At 44.0% G+C, this 13978-nt stretch overlaps 1 protein-coding gene across 2 annotated transcripts in view; it reads left to right on the top strand.

The window, feature by feature from the left end:
• Positions 1–2138: 2138 nt before the first annotated feature.
• The window catches only part of G2E3 (G2/M-phase specific E3 ubiquitin protein ligase), a 950771-nt gene continuing 938931 nt past the window's right edge, over positions 2139–13978 (top strand). For both annotated transcript variants that reach the window (XM_069638501.1, XM_069638502.1), the window contains exon 1: positions 2139–2351. The gene's annotated coding sequence lies outside the window, so the exon portion shown is untranslated. The remainder of the gene's footprint in view (positions 2352–13978) is intronic.

Genomic DNA, 13978 nt, shown 5'->3' with positions numbered 1-13978 from the left:
CCTCAATTGACACACGCTTCATGGGCCGGATGTCCGAGAAGGTAGGTGACAGTGTTGGGGTAGGCTTGGCTTGGGGGGAAGAGAGGGAGAGACGAGTGGAGAGGAGGGAGTGATCACTCCAGGAGAGATGAGTGGTCAGAGGGATGGAGAGGGGGGGGTCAGAGGAGATCAAGACATTGAGTGTATGCCCTGCAGAGTGAGTCGGGCCAGAGAGGAGGATGGACAGGGAGAGGGAGTCACAGAGGTCACGGAAGAGTACAGAGGATGAGCAAGGAGAGTCTAAATGTATATTGAGGTCACCGAGGAGGAGGAGTTGAGTGGTAGAGGCCAGGAGGGAGGAGGAGAGCTCCGCCCACTCAGAGAGAAATTACAGACATGCCAACCCTCCCGATTCAGGCGAGAGACTCCCGATTTTTAAATGAAAAATATTGCAATTTTTCACGTTCTCCTTTCTAAAATAATTCTATCCCCAATGCATTCCTATGGCGAAATTAATTTCTCCCAAATTCTCTCGTGAAATCTCCCTCCCAGGTGCCTCAGAATGTTGGCATGTATGAAATTAGGTGATTTGACCAGGAGGCTGATAGATGGCAGCCACAGTAAGAGAATGGGTAGGCGAGAGAGAAAGCCTATAGACAAGGCATTCAAAAGAGGAGTAGGTCTGAGTGGGAATGATAGAGGCAGGAATCCACTCAGGAAAGATCAAAATAACAATATTTCTCACTGAACAATCGGGAGACTCCCTCCTAAATCGGGAGGGTTGGCATGTATACCTCTAGATTAGAGAGTGTATTCAGAAGTTTTCTGCCAAAATAGGCTTGAGAAAATACACGGTTAGGTGCCTAAATTGCAGAGGGGCCTTAAATTCCTGCTTCGTCAATTAACTAAAGTGTATGATCCCGGGCAAACCATGTATCACTCTTTGCATTAGCAGCCAAAATCAGAAGGTGGCATTGCTCGGTGTTGTGTACGTGTCACATCACCGCACATGCAGGATGTGACGCATGGTCATTACAGAGCCAGAAGGCACGGGCAGTTCCCTGCTAACCCTCAGACTATGTGGACGTGTTTCATGTATGCGCGCCATGGCCTGCAGATCCACACAAGGTACACGGGTGCACCCTAGCCCAGCAGGAGGTCCAGCTGACATACAACAGTATACTTGCCAACATAACATCTGTGACCAAAAAGATGTAGGTTTTTTCCAAGTTTCAAAAATAATAATTCCCATTACAATGACATCACAGGAAAATGCAAAACATACAAACAGCACGAAATTGAAAGATGTTGAAATGTTAAAAATGTATAATTCTGAATGGTAACTTAACACCAAATTGTCAGCATATGCTGTGTGATAGTCTTACACTCTGGCACTTTTCTTTACTGGTGGTTCACCTAAGGGTTCTCATGGCAAGAGTGCAGGTCAGAGTCAAGTAGCTGTCAGGTCAGTGGATTGGTTTGAGTCCAATAAAAGTAACGACCTACTAGCCCACTGTATAGACAGACTAATTAATGTGTTGCATGTTTTGTCCTGGAGCCTGCCTTAGAGTCACATAAATTACTTGCCACTGTAAAAAGCAGTAGGATCTGTCACTGAAATCTGTAGGTGGTAGGACTGTTTCAAAAGCAGCAGCCTACAGCCTACATCTGTAGGGTTGGCAAGTATGCAACATTGAAAGTGACCCTTCATACATAAGAGTTTGCCTTGCCTCAGGTGCTAACCTGGTAGGGAAAATCGAATCAAATGGTGGTACAAATAAATATTTTGACAAATAAAAATGAGGAAACGGCTTCCTTCGGAGAAGCAGGTGTTGAGCGTATTTCGTCTCTGTTCTGTTGTAATGTGGTCGTGTTGTTGTGCTGTGCCACGTTTAGTGACATTACGTCATTTACTGTCACACAGAATCCTTTCCCATTTAAACTGTCAATCTCACGAGACAGGATCACGCGGGCTTTTCTTTGTATGTTATGACCACGCTGGCCCTCACTGTCAGCTCTTTTGCGGTTCAAGCCTCTCTCACCGAATCACAGTTCCGCTTCTTTGACCAATCCGTACCCGAAAAGTTTTATTTACTTTGACTTCGCGGCGCGCCAAAACGAGGCTTGGATTTCGCTCCTTTTCTAGACCCTGTCTTCCCTCAATGGCGCCGTCACATCCGCGATGCACCGGAAGCTGGGGTTTGAATCTTCGGCGGTGGCGAAACCTTGCTAAAGATTTGTTTGTCAACTAGCTTCGTTTGTGTGGACTGTAGAGGGCGAAAACCGGCCCCGAAGCGCCACCGGTCGTTATTAAGGGCGAGCTGTTGACCTGAGCGAGATGGGCCCCCGAGAGTGAACTAGGGAACCAAGCGGTGAGTGCCGAGTCTTGGGTGCTGACAGGAGAGCACTTACGCACCATGGGAAGTATTGCACTGTGCGGGGCTGAGCACCCTGAGAGCTTCCTTGTGCACGTCGAGGGCTGCCGGTAAAGGGCTCTGTTATGGGATGGAGGCACTGGGAGTCTGTGCGCTCCCGACTTACTGGACTGTCTGTCATGTCATCTTATATTTGCATAGCGGCTCCCGACACTTGTTATGACGTCGAAGCGCTGCATTGGGCTGCGCGGAGCTAGGTACACTGAGAAACGGGAGGACGGTGCCATATGAGAAGCACTGGGTTTAGGCTCGGGGAGGGCTGTGCACCCTGAGGAGTAATGCGCTGTGCACCCTGAGGAGTAATGGGCTGTGCACCCTGAGGAGTAATGGGCTGTGCACCCTGAGGAGTATTGGGCTGTGCACCCTGAGGAGTATTGGGCTGTGCACCCTGAGGAGTATTGGGCTGTGCACCCTGAGGAGTATTGGGCTGTGCACCCTGAGGAGTATTGGGCTGTCCAGGCTTGCATGTTTACCTCCAATCAGGCGGTTAAAATAGTTTCTTCCTGCGGCACTGCTGGTCCAAATATATCCATGGAGATGTGAGGGCGAAAGCAGGAGGTCAAGACATGTCCTTGGGGAGTGTTTGCCAATTATTATGGAGTGAAAGTGCACCATACACACCTCACCTGTAGGGCTGGATGCAGCAGTCAAAAGGTAATAGAGCCTCTATGGCGAGAAGGAGGCGATAGCCTGGAGAAGGCTATTTATTGAAGTGGCAAATGGTTGAGCACAATGAAAAGTGCATTAAGGAGTTGGAGGTAGAGAAGCCAACGGGATGTGGGACAAATCACATGGAGTGCGAAGTAGAGGCAGAGAGGGGAAGCAAAGGGAAGAAAATAAACAGCAGTTCAAGAAGAAACCGCAGCTGAGAGGAAACGTTTATGGCAGATTTAATGGCACACCGCTTTCGATGCAGGAGCACTAAACATTAAGCAAATGAGTAGTACCCTGTAATTTGAAGGGATTGTGGAAGAAAATGTCATTTGGCACGTTGCTGCAAACGGTGGTCCTAGTTCTGATCTGAAATGTGTGCAAGATGGTGTCTCCTTGGAGCGGATGGTGCGATCTGCAGCCCTACAGACAAGGAGTGTATCGGACACTTACACTCTAATAATAGGCAAATGCTTAAAAAAAAATAGGGAGTAGAAACACTCCCAACAAAAAAATAGGAAATTGACACACAGAAGCTGGTCCCTCCTACTTTCACCCTCACTGCTCCATAAATGTTTAGCACAGTAGTGCCACAGGAAGAAATTACTATTTTTATTGCCTGATCAGAAGAAGTAAACCTGTATCTTTTAGCGTACATGAATAACTAGGTGCAAAGAAATTATTACAAAAGCATTTGTTTACCAGTTAAAACATATATTTTTACCTGCTCATAAAATACTCCATTTGGGAATTGGACTTTAATTTTTTAGGGAGTTCACATTTATTTTATTTATTTTAAAAAATAGTCAAATACTCCCTCTAAATCTTATCTACAGCACTGGCATACACAATGATTGTGTGTGGGGTGAATGCAGACGATAGGCCAAAGAGGGTCAACCCTCATGTGGAAATTAAGATTAACCACCTGCCCATCAAATTGATTGATAGTGGCGCAGATTACACCTTCATGACCATGAGTTCTTTGTAGAACCAGTATGATTGCTGTCACTATGGTGGCAGTGCACACTTATGGGGATATGCCCATTAACATAGTTGGATAATTTGATGCCTGTTTCGGATTTAAAGAGCACATTGCCTAGAGTGGTGAGAGTAGGGTGACTAGACGTCCAGATTTTCCCAGGAGAGTCTGGTGTAATCACGCTCCGTCCTGGGAGTTTTTTTAATTGTGTAAACCCTGTCCTGCGTTTCCAAGGGTGGGTGGCTACTGTCCCGTTTTTTTCTGAGAGATTTTGAAATCCCAAAATTGGGTCCCAACGCAACTCTTCCTGTGCGTATGGGGTCGTGAAATGCTTTTCACGCCCCCATTTCCTCCCTCTCCCCCCTCCCTGGCGCTCCAATGAGAAGAGTTTGACTGTGAGCACACCCCCTCCCTGCAACAGGGCAGCAACATAGAAGTAGGACTAAAGTATTTACTTTAGTCCTGCTTCTAATTCTATGGCCTGTCCAGATATTTTTTTTTAAAACGGGTCACCATAGGTGAAGGTGATGAGGAGAGGGGGGGGAAACATGTTATGAGAAACACAGGCAGACTTGGGGATGGGGTTGGATTCTGAACATCTGTCTGTTTTTTTTGGTAGAAAGGGGAAATGAAGATTGTCACAAGATGAAGATTAAAGAATGGTATCATAGGGTGTTTGAAGAGAGGACAGGATGTCTCAAGGGTTTTATGCACTATATTAAGATTAGGCCAGCTGCGATTCCAGGGTGGGTTAAAAGAAGGACAATTACCCTGGCTTTGAGATCAGAGATTGAAGGTGAAATAACCGCATGATGAAGGAAGGAATTATCGAGGAGGCTGACGCTGCAGAATGGATTTGCCCGGTGATGGCGGTGAGGAAACCTAATGGTAGTGTGGGACCATGTATAGATCTTCGAGCTATCAACAAAAATGTGGTACCAGAGAGATTTCCTCTTCTGCGGATTAATTATCTTTTAATGGAGCTATCTGGTGCATGTAAGTTGTCGACTATTGATCAAAGAGCAGCATACCATCAAGTTTGCTTACGTCCCTGGACCTGACTACTTTTAATTACACCTTTTGGCGTACATAGGTGCTGGTGAATGCCATTTGGTTTTATTATGGCTTTGTTTTCCAAAGGGTAATGGAATACGTTGTTAGGTGGTTTAAAGTGTGTATGCAGTTATCAAGATGACATACCGGTCTGGGGAAAGGGTGTGCAGGAAAATGAGGTTGAGAGCTGTTTTTGGACAATTTAAGTGATGCTGGTTTAACAATCTCTTTGGAGAAAAGTCTAGGGTGGACAAGGTACAATATTTGGGGCACAAGTTGTCTGCACAGGGGATTAAGCCTAAAGTTGCCTGTATAAAAGCTCTAAAGAGTAAAGCTGAGTTATCATTTTAGAGTATTATGGAAAATTCATTAAGAACTTGGCGGAAAATGCAAAGAGTATGAGGGAGCTTGTGAATTAAAAAAAAAAAACTGAAGTGACACGCAGGATTTGAGGCAAAGCTTACTGGCGGCACCCATGCTTAAAGGCTTCAAGGAAGATTGAGAGGTTCACTTGTATACTGATGCCTGTGAAAAAGGTTTGCATTGTCTTCTTGCAAAAGAAAATAGGCGACCTGCAGACGGTATCGTTTCCATTGCGTGTACTAAAGGATGCAGAAACCAGGTGTTCAGTTGTTGAACGAGAAGCTTGTTTTTTTGGTTTGTGTGTGGTCATTGGAGAAGTGTAAGAACTACATGTCTGGAAGAAAGTTCTTTATTGAGACTGATCATAAGCCCTTAGTGGCTATTTTTAATAGAAAAGGATTGGAATGAGTGTCAAGAAGAATTGTAAGGTGGATAACATGGATGGAAGGTTTGGACTTTGAGGTTCGGTACATTACAGGGTAACTAAATTTGGTTGTGCATCCTTTGTCTCGCAGTGCTGTCGGGGATGTTGATGATCTAGACCGCGGTGGTAAGGATGCTATGGAGGGAGAAGTGTTCACTGTTCGACTTGGTGGAGAAGAGAATTGGAGAGGTCAATGTGAGAAAGTTGGCCTGTACAAAAGTGTGCTGGAGTTTGTTCGGAAAGGTTGGCTGAGGAGTTGGAAGATGAATATGAGATGTACAGTAAAAAATTAACTGTGTGGAAAAAAGTATTCTGGTGCGCAGCCAACGACTAGTTCCGGAAGGTCTGATAGACTGTTATCAGAATCTCGCCGCACAAAGGGTATTTTTGGGTTCGCAAAATGAAGGGGATGATCTGTCGGGAGTACGGGTAGCTGGGGATGGACCGCCATGTGGAGCAGCTATTGAAAAGTTGTGAAGAATGAGCAAATAGCGATGATGGCATTGATTACGAGAGTGCCGCCCATATGCTTGGTGGAGCCGCCATCATCAGTATGGGATGTGGTGGCAGTGGACTATCTTGGTCTGATTGTGGTGAGGGGAAGTCAAGGAAATGATGTGATTGTGGCGGTGGACATGCTGTCAAAGTGGCTGGGTGTGTGGTGTTAAAGCTCTTAGTGCGTGCAGGATGGAGAATTTTCTGATATCTATTTTCTGGAGCGAAGGCTTTCCAAGAAAGATTGTCAGATAATGGTCCTCAATTTTTTTTTTAAAGAGCATGGTGTGCAGCATTCCACCACTGATTTGTACAATCCAAAAGGGAATTCAGTGGTAGAGCGTTTTAATATAACATTGATGGAAGCCATAAGGATTGCATTTAACAGCTGGAGATTGGGTGCTGTTCTGGAAAGTCTTTCAATACAGGTTGGCTCCACATTAAACGATGGGAATGTCACCTTTTGTAGTGTTGAGAAGACATCCTAATACGACGTTTCATATGGGTTGGATGAATAAGTACAAGGAGAAAGGGGAGGTGGTGATGGAAGATGAAGTGATGGAAAGAATGGTGCTGGATCAAAGGAGGGACAAAGAAATGAGAACTGAGATACCAATGCTAAAGGGGACGATGATTAAAGTACATTTGGGAAGGAGGGTGGATAAGGGGGTGTCAATTTCCCATGAGAGTTGAAGACCTGGGACACACTGTGCGGTTGTGCAATGGTGAGCAATGGCGTAGGGAGACAGTGGCAGTTTTGCAAGTAGCTTCAATGTATTTTGAAGTGCGTTAATACAAAAAAGTAGTAAGGAAGGATATGTGTTATATTGGAGCTTAGTGTTACACATGCACCCATGTATGTATCTTGCACGATTTAGGTAGTGGTCAAGTAGATGGTATTTGCACTTGATGGAATGTTTTAGGCCCCAGGTGGAGAGGGTTGGAATGTTTGGCTTTGAAAGGAAGAGGCAGGGAAGTTGACTGGGACTGCTTTATCTGTAACTTTAAATGCTGTGTTACAGACTAACGAGCATCATGTGATTTTTCTGTTAATGGAGTACCTAATAACTACCACCATTTCTAGTGAACACCTGGATCCCAGAAATGTTTTTGCACACATGGCATGCTCTTCATGCAGAATTGTAGTCTGCTGTCCATTCTTTGAAACGTATAACTAAGGAGATGGGTCTTAGTGAATTATTTTCGACCTGTATTGAACTGTAACAGACCTACGGGGAGACACTTTGCCTCAAATTACCCAAATGGGTTTTTTGGATGAATAGTTGAAAAGCATTGATGTTTAATTTTCCTGATTCAAACGTTTGTTCTCGCAACAACTGCAAAATATGGGTAATGAGAGAACCTTGTTGTTGGAGAGGAACAATCGCAGCTCTCCGTCGTGATCAGGTGTGATTTTGAAAAAGTAATGATTGCTCAGAATCCTGATTTTTATCCTGAGTTTTATTTACTAGAATTACTGAGTTGTAAGTTACTTCACTGGCGTTTGCGTGATGGGGCCCCATTAAATGTTATGTTGATTTATACCATGTACCGCTACCACCCAGGGGCACTTAGTCACTCACGTGGCTCTGGAAGAAAAGATGGGAGGGGGGGTTAGTGAGGATAGGATGAGGGGATAGGTTCATAACCAGGAGGAATTGTCATCTGGGATTGTTTTGCTTGTGGGAGTTGGTGGGGGTGGGGGCGAGTGCGGTTTAACCTTTAGTGCATCTGTATACCAGTGTTTGTATTGGTGTTACTGTATTGTGTGGTGTTGGTGGTAACTGGTAAAAAGCCATGATGGAAACGGCTGTAAAGTTATTTACTACTTGTTCATCTTATGTAGAACTCAGAATCCTTCTCTGGCTTCTTGCCACGATAGTAGGACTGCTGCTGGAATGAAATGTCCCACCTGATGATCTGTCATATTAGCAGGGTGTGTGTGGAAGAGTCTTATCTGATGGGTGATGGAGTCGTGGAAGGGTTACTTTGTTAATCCACCCCAGTGTACGAAGGGTGTAAGGCACGAAAGTAAAAGCTCTTGAGTGTTTGTACTCTCGATATGAGCAGTAGCACTGTTCTGCTTGGTTAGTCAGATTGCATCCTCCTCACTTATTAATGGATGCCTGCCTGGCTTCAATACTTAAAGATCTACTATAGTGGACTGTATGTAGAGGCTCCATTGTTCTCTCGATATTCTTCACTAGGTTACCAGTGTAAATGGTTGGACTAAGTGTTAAGCGAAGATATACCAGGCAGATAAATACAGAAAGGGGGTCTCAGACAGGGTTGTATTAGTTCCACTTTATTATATATATTTTTTAGACCTCACAGAACCCCTGGCTCTTGTAAGACATTCCCCCCAAGACTGAGTACTTGCAAGGTAGAAGTATTATTAACATGTGCTTAAGATAATATCCTCGTTGACTTGCCCAGAATCGCTTCGGCCTTGCGTCCATTATGTGAAAATAATGTTCCAGTAGTTGACGACAATGTCACATTCTGGTATGGGATCAGCCATGTATGTAAGATTGGCGGGTGGGAGTGGGTGGTTCTTGTTATCCACGAGTGTGGGTTGAAAAGATTTGATTTCAAGGTGATCTGCTCAGCAGTGTAAATAAACTGGTCATCTAACCGATTACTTGGTTTCTGGCCAACACTTTTGATATAAACGGTTCAGGAGTATGGAATTTGGAGAAGGAGAGTGAAGCCTGATGGTGTCGTGTTTCTGTAAATCGTCACTACCAAGGATCTCTCTGGAATTGGACCCAGCATCTACTATGGCAAAGCTGAAGGATTAAGTGCACGTGTTAGTTATTGAACAGTCTCCCCTCAGCATTGAAAGCATTAGCTTAAGAGTTATAACAGTGGTCTACAGCTTGTGGCTCCCCAGATGTGTTGGGCCAAAAATCCCATAATCCTGCATCATTGGCTAAGCCTGCAGGGTCCTTCGGGAGTGGTAGTGCAAAACATCTGCAGAGCCAGGAAGTTGCAGACATCTGGTATACACTGCCTTGTAAACCAATCTGGGGACCCACTCGTTCAAACTTTAAAAGACATGACCGTTCTGCAATTGGAAAAAGATATGATTGGAAAAGCAATCTCCACCAAGCGAGGCCAATAAGAAACGAAACGCGCTGTCCCTCAAAGGAGTAGAAAAAGTGTTGGGCACTTGACAAAAATAACTGTATATGGCCTCAAAATGGCACTAGTTGTTGGCTAGTGATAATTGCACTTGGCGAGTAAGAAATGGTGTGCTTCGCATACGTGTGCAACTGGGGAGACTAGTGACTATTTGAATGCCGTTACGTGGCTTGTACCATGAATATCTGGCATCTGCTCTGTAAAACGTAATGATATTGTTTCAGCTACTTAATCTCATTACACGGGCTGCTAAGATGGGAATCGCTTGGTAAAGATAAGTTGCAATTGCTTTTTTTGGTAAGTGTTTCCATAATGGAATGTGTATGTGTTTTTTTTTTTTTTTTTTTTTTTTTTTTTTGTGAAAGGGGAATGTTAAACTGGCCTTTTAAAAAAATCAAATGTATAACGTTTGTTTTATCTTTGTATGTTTAAACCTACTCGACCGACAACCCCCTCCCCGCCACTTGATACTTTGTTCAGTGCCTCACCAGGTTCTGGTTGCAGCACCATCTCCAGCCCTTCATTGGCACGAAGCGCCTAGTTTCCGGATGTATTCCCCCCGAACTCCCAAGCTCCCGGCAGGTCATTGCCTCCACCCTCCTTAACATGTCCGCTGTGTGACCCGTAGGCGGCGGCAACCCCTACTGGTGGCCTGCCGGTGTACGGAAGCCTTCTTTGCATCAGAGCAAAAGTGCATACAAGAGGAATTAAATCATTTAAAAATGATTCAGAAAACCTACATGCTTTACTACTAGTGTCCAAGGTACATCGCTACTCCTCGCTTCCCTCCTCCACTGCTGGAGTGCTGCAGCTCACTTTGTCGGTGCCTAACAAGCGGACCCTTTTCATTTAAGCGGCAGTGGGAGCCGACCGTTTGCTTTTGGACAGTATTTCATACTGCATTTACTATGGCATTGGTAGTGAGGAGGTGTAGGTAGCTTACCTCGCAGTACGCTTTTCCGTGAGGTCTTTCATGGAATGCTTTAGACTTCACGTTTCTTTGTTGGCATTTGCAAAGCTGGGTGGTTTATTGTCCCTCCCATAATTACAGTATTTGCGGCCTTAATCCGCTTTCTTGTCCCAGGTTGCATACTGGCAGTTTTTAATTGGTATTCCAAAAATTGGCTTTTATCCCGAACGTGTAAACATGATCGCGTGCGAAGACCGTTTCTTTTTTTGTAGGTCTCTAATATTCACTTTTTACATCATGCAGTGGGTGCCCAGATTTTCATTAGCTGCTGTTGGCCCCCTGTTTGGTGCCTTCATGGACGATGTACGTGTCCGCGTCCTTTTTGGCCGCACGTGTTGTGGGGTTTTGGAGTAGACTTTGACTTGGTGTACACAGGGAACTTCCATGGGTGTGGTGTTTTGTTTGTGGCATACTTTGAGGGATTTTCATGGTTATAAGTATAGCCGCAGAATGCTTTGACGATGACACTGACCATGCCACAGTGGGCAGTAGGGTCAAGCTGGAGTCCCAGGCTTTTTTTCTTGTAGCCAGTCTGTCATGCAGGCCATCTTCTGTTTTTGCAGGTCGTGATAAAGGAGTTAGTTGCATGTTAGCAGAGCTGGATACATGGTTCACAGTGGCTCACCTCAGGGCGTTTGCAAGGTCAAGAGAAGGGGAACTTAACAGGGAGGGCATTTGGTACAGGGGTTCTTAGTGACGGCTTTTCCATTTGGAACAGTTATAACAATAAGGTAGTGTTGTCTAGCGAGGCCAAAAGAGAAGTTCTGTGGAAACAACTCTGACAACAGTCGGTGCACTCAACCGAAATAAACAAAGGAGACATGTATAGAATGATGTAGGGTCGAGAGGTCTGACCAAACGGTTAACATCATTGAATACACGAGGCTTCGCCCATTTGTTTCAAGAAGGTGGTCCACACGACATAAACAGTGTTTTCATCTGCCTGCAAGAAACGTGGCTCCGGAAGATCCCTTCATGCGATGGCTACACAATTTATTTAAATGAGGCTGGTAAAAATCAATTTGGACGTCCATTCTCTGGCCTATTGTCAATGATTAAGAACTCTTCAGGTTGGGAAGTTATTGAAATTCAAAACCCCAATCTATTTGTACAGGCGATTACCCTCAAATTATCCACATGTGACCAGCTGGGAAATTTCCATAAACAATATCTACTGTTAATAAACACCTATTGGAATCCTGTAATCTCGGAATCAGAATACTTGGCGTCAGTAACATTGCAAATAGACAGCTGCTATGCTTCGTTTGAAGAGCCTTTTATGTGGCGATTTAAATTACACTTGGTTTGACAAAACAAAAGATTGTCATCTTAATGACATGCAACAAATTCCAACGGAAATCTCAGATCGTGGCACAAAATGGGTCTATGAATTAACAAAACGTAATTGCTTAATGTTAAATGGACGCACCAGAGGCGACATTCCTGCAGCCGCCACGTGGCATCGAGGGGATCTAAAGAAAACCCTAGATTACATCTGGGTTTCTGAGAATCTAAATGTCTATTTCAAATCTATCAATATAAAAATCAATAACAAGTGATCATGATGCACTTGATGTATCATCTTGGTGGAATTTTCATAAAAGAACCAATCTCAGTTATACCTCGCACTTAGATATTAACGGTGCACAAAACAGTCTGCGAATAAACAGCAAGCAGATCGATAAATTGACAACAGACTTCAGCTATACCTGCTCAAATAAGCAACACGTAGAATATGCGCCCTTACTAAAACAATTCACTAGCCCAACCAAGTTGACGCCTAGAGGTTATACTCGCCCATTTAGCCCTGAACTACGTGAAGCAAAACAAACACTATTCAGAGATCTGAAAATGTTAAAGAATGCTGCTGGTGGAAACAATCCAACGCTGTTGATGGCTAAGACGCCAATGTTATCGCAACTGGCTTAAGTCCTTTAACATCGTACGCGAGCAAGAACAAGCCGAACTGATGTTGCGTCTATTGATTCAAAAAGATAGCTCCAACATATGGAAAATAATGAACTCTGGCCAGTTAAATCAAACAAATTCTCTAGCGAATGGAGTGAATGCCGCCACCTGGGAGAAACATTATTCGGCCGTATTCAATGACGACCACGCTGACACTCTCTCTGAATCCACACATGAAGTTTGCAACTGGGACGTCTTCAAATCTGTTGAAGAAATTAAGAACGCAATTCAAAAATTGAAGTCCTCGCGAGCAGCCGGCCCAGATGGGATCTCTAAAGATGATTAAGATAAATAAAGACAATTGGGCACAATTCATCAAAAAACTATTTGACCATATTGCCCAAATAGCAAAGATTCCTGCTTCTTGGACTAAGGCGATTGTAGTCCCTGTGTTTAAAAGTGGAAATCGAGACGATCTGGCTAATTATCGGCCCATACCGTTGTTAGACACTATGGGGAAGATATTTGCCACCTTCCTTCAAAGAAAGATCTCTTTATGGGCAGAAGACAATATGATTTATGATGCGAGACAAACTGGGTTTACCAAGGGTGTCGGGGTGGAACTCAATTTGATGCTACTAAATTTGGTCAAATTAGATGCAATAAAACACAAAAAAAGATGTTCTTAGCATTTATCGACCTAAAACAAGCTTTTGATAGCATCAATCACCAGCTCTTGTGGCAGAAATTGAAGACCTGCGGCTGCCCAAACCAGCTATTATCTCCGTTGATGGCATTACACGCTAATACCAGCATCCGCGTGCGTCTAAATGCAGGTGAACTATCAGATCATATAAAAACAACAAAAGGTGTAAAACAGGGTTGCCCTCTAGCAGCCCTGCTGTTTAAACTTTTTTTAGCTGACCTTCCGGAGGCACTCGCCCAAACACGGTCCTTCCCTCCAAAGTGAATGGAAATCACGTAAACCATTTAATCTACGCTGATGTAGTACTGCTTGATAGCACTGAAATAGGCCTACAAAGACTGTTGTCAGCTCTGCAGAACTATCGAACGGCAAATCAGCTAAATATAAATGCAAAAAAATTGCAGTCATGGTTCTCGGATACAAAACCAAAATGAAGTGGCATGTATACAATGAAGTGTTGACGAGAATAGACGCAATTCGATACCTGGGTGTCTACTTTAATATCTCGATTAGAGAATGGAGCTGGACCAATGATGTGATCTCGCATGAGGATGTTTGCTTTACAAGGACAAAAACTACATACAAAATATGGAAAATTCTCACTTGAACCATTGGTAACCTTCCATCAGCAAAAAGTGACCCCTGTGGCCTGTTTTGGCAGTGAAACAGGGTGGAATATCAATGCAAGCTTCTGGTCACAAATGGAAGGGAGCTTTTGGCGAAAAGCTCTCAAACTCCCTTGTGTTGTGGAAATCAATAGTATTTCTTAGGAAAATGAGATTATCTTCTGTATCAAAAGCTTATCTCATTTTAAATAACAAGTCATGATGTATCAGCTACCCTACTAAATAGTTGGGAAGAGAAACTAATG

This window comes from Ambystoma mexicanum, chromosome 14 (assembly GCF_040938575.1).
Source record: "Ambystoma mexicanum isolate Mex_15411 chromosome 14, UKY_AmexF1_1, whole genome shotgun sequence".
NCBI lineage: Eukaryota > Metazoa > Chordata > Amphibia > Caudata > Ambystomatidae > Ambystoma > Ambystoma mexicanum.
Note: the sequence above shows the minus strand (reverse complement) of the source record. Positions and strands in the feature narration are given on the sequence as shown.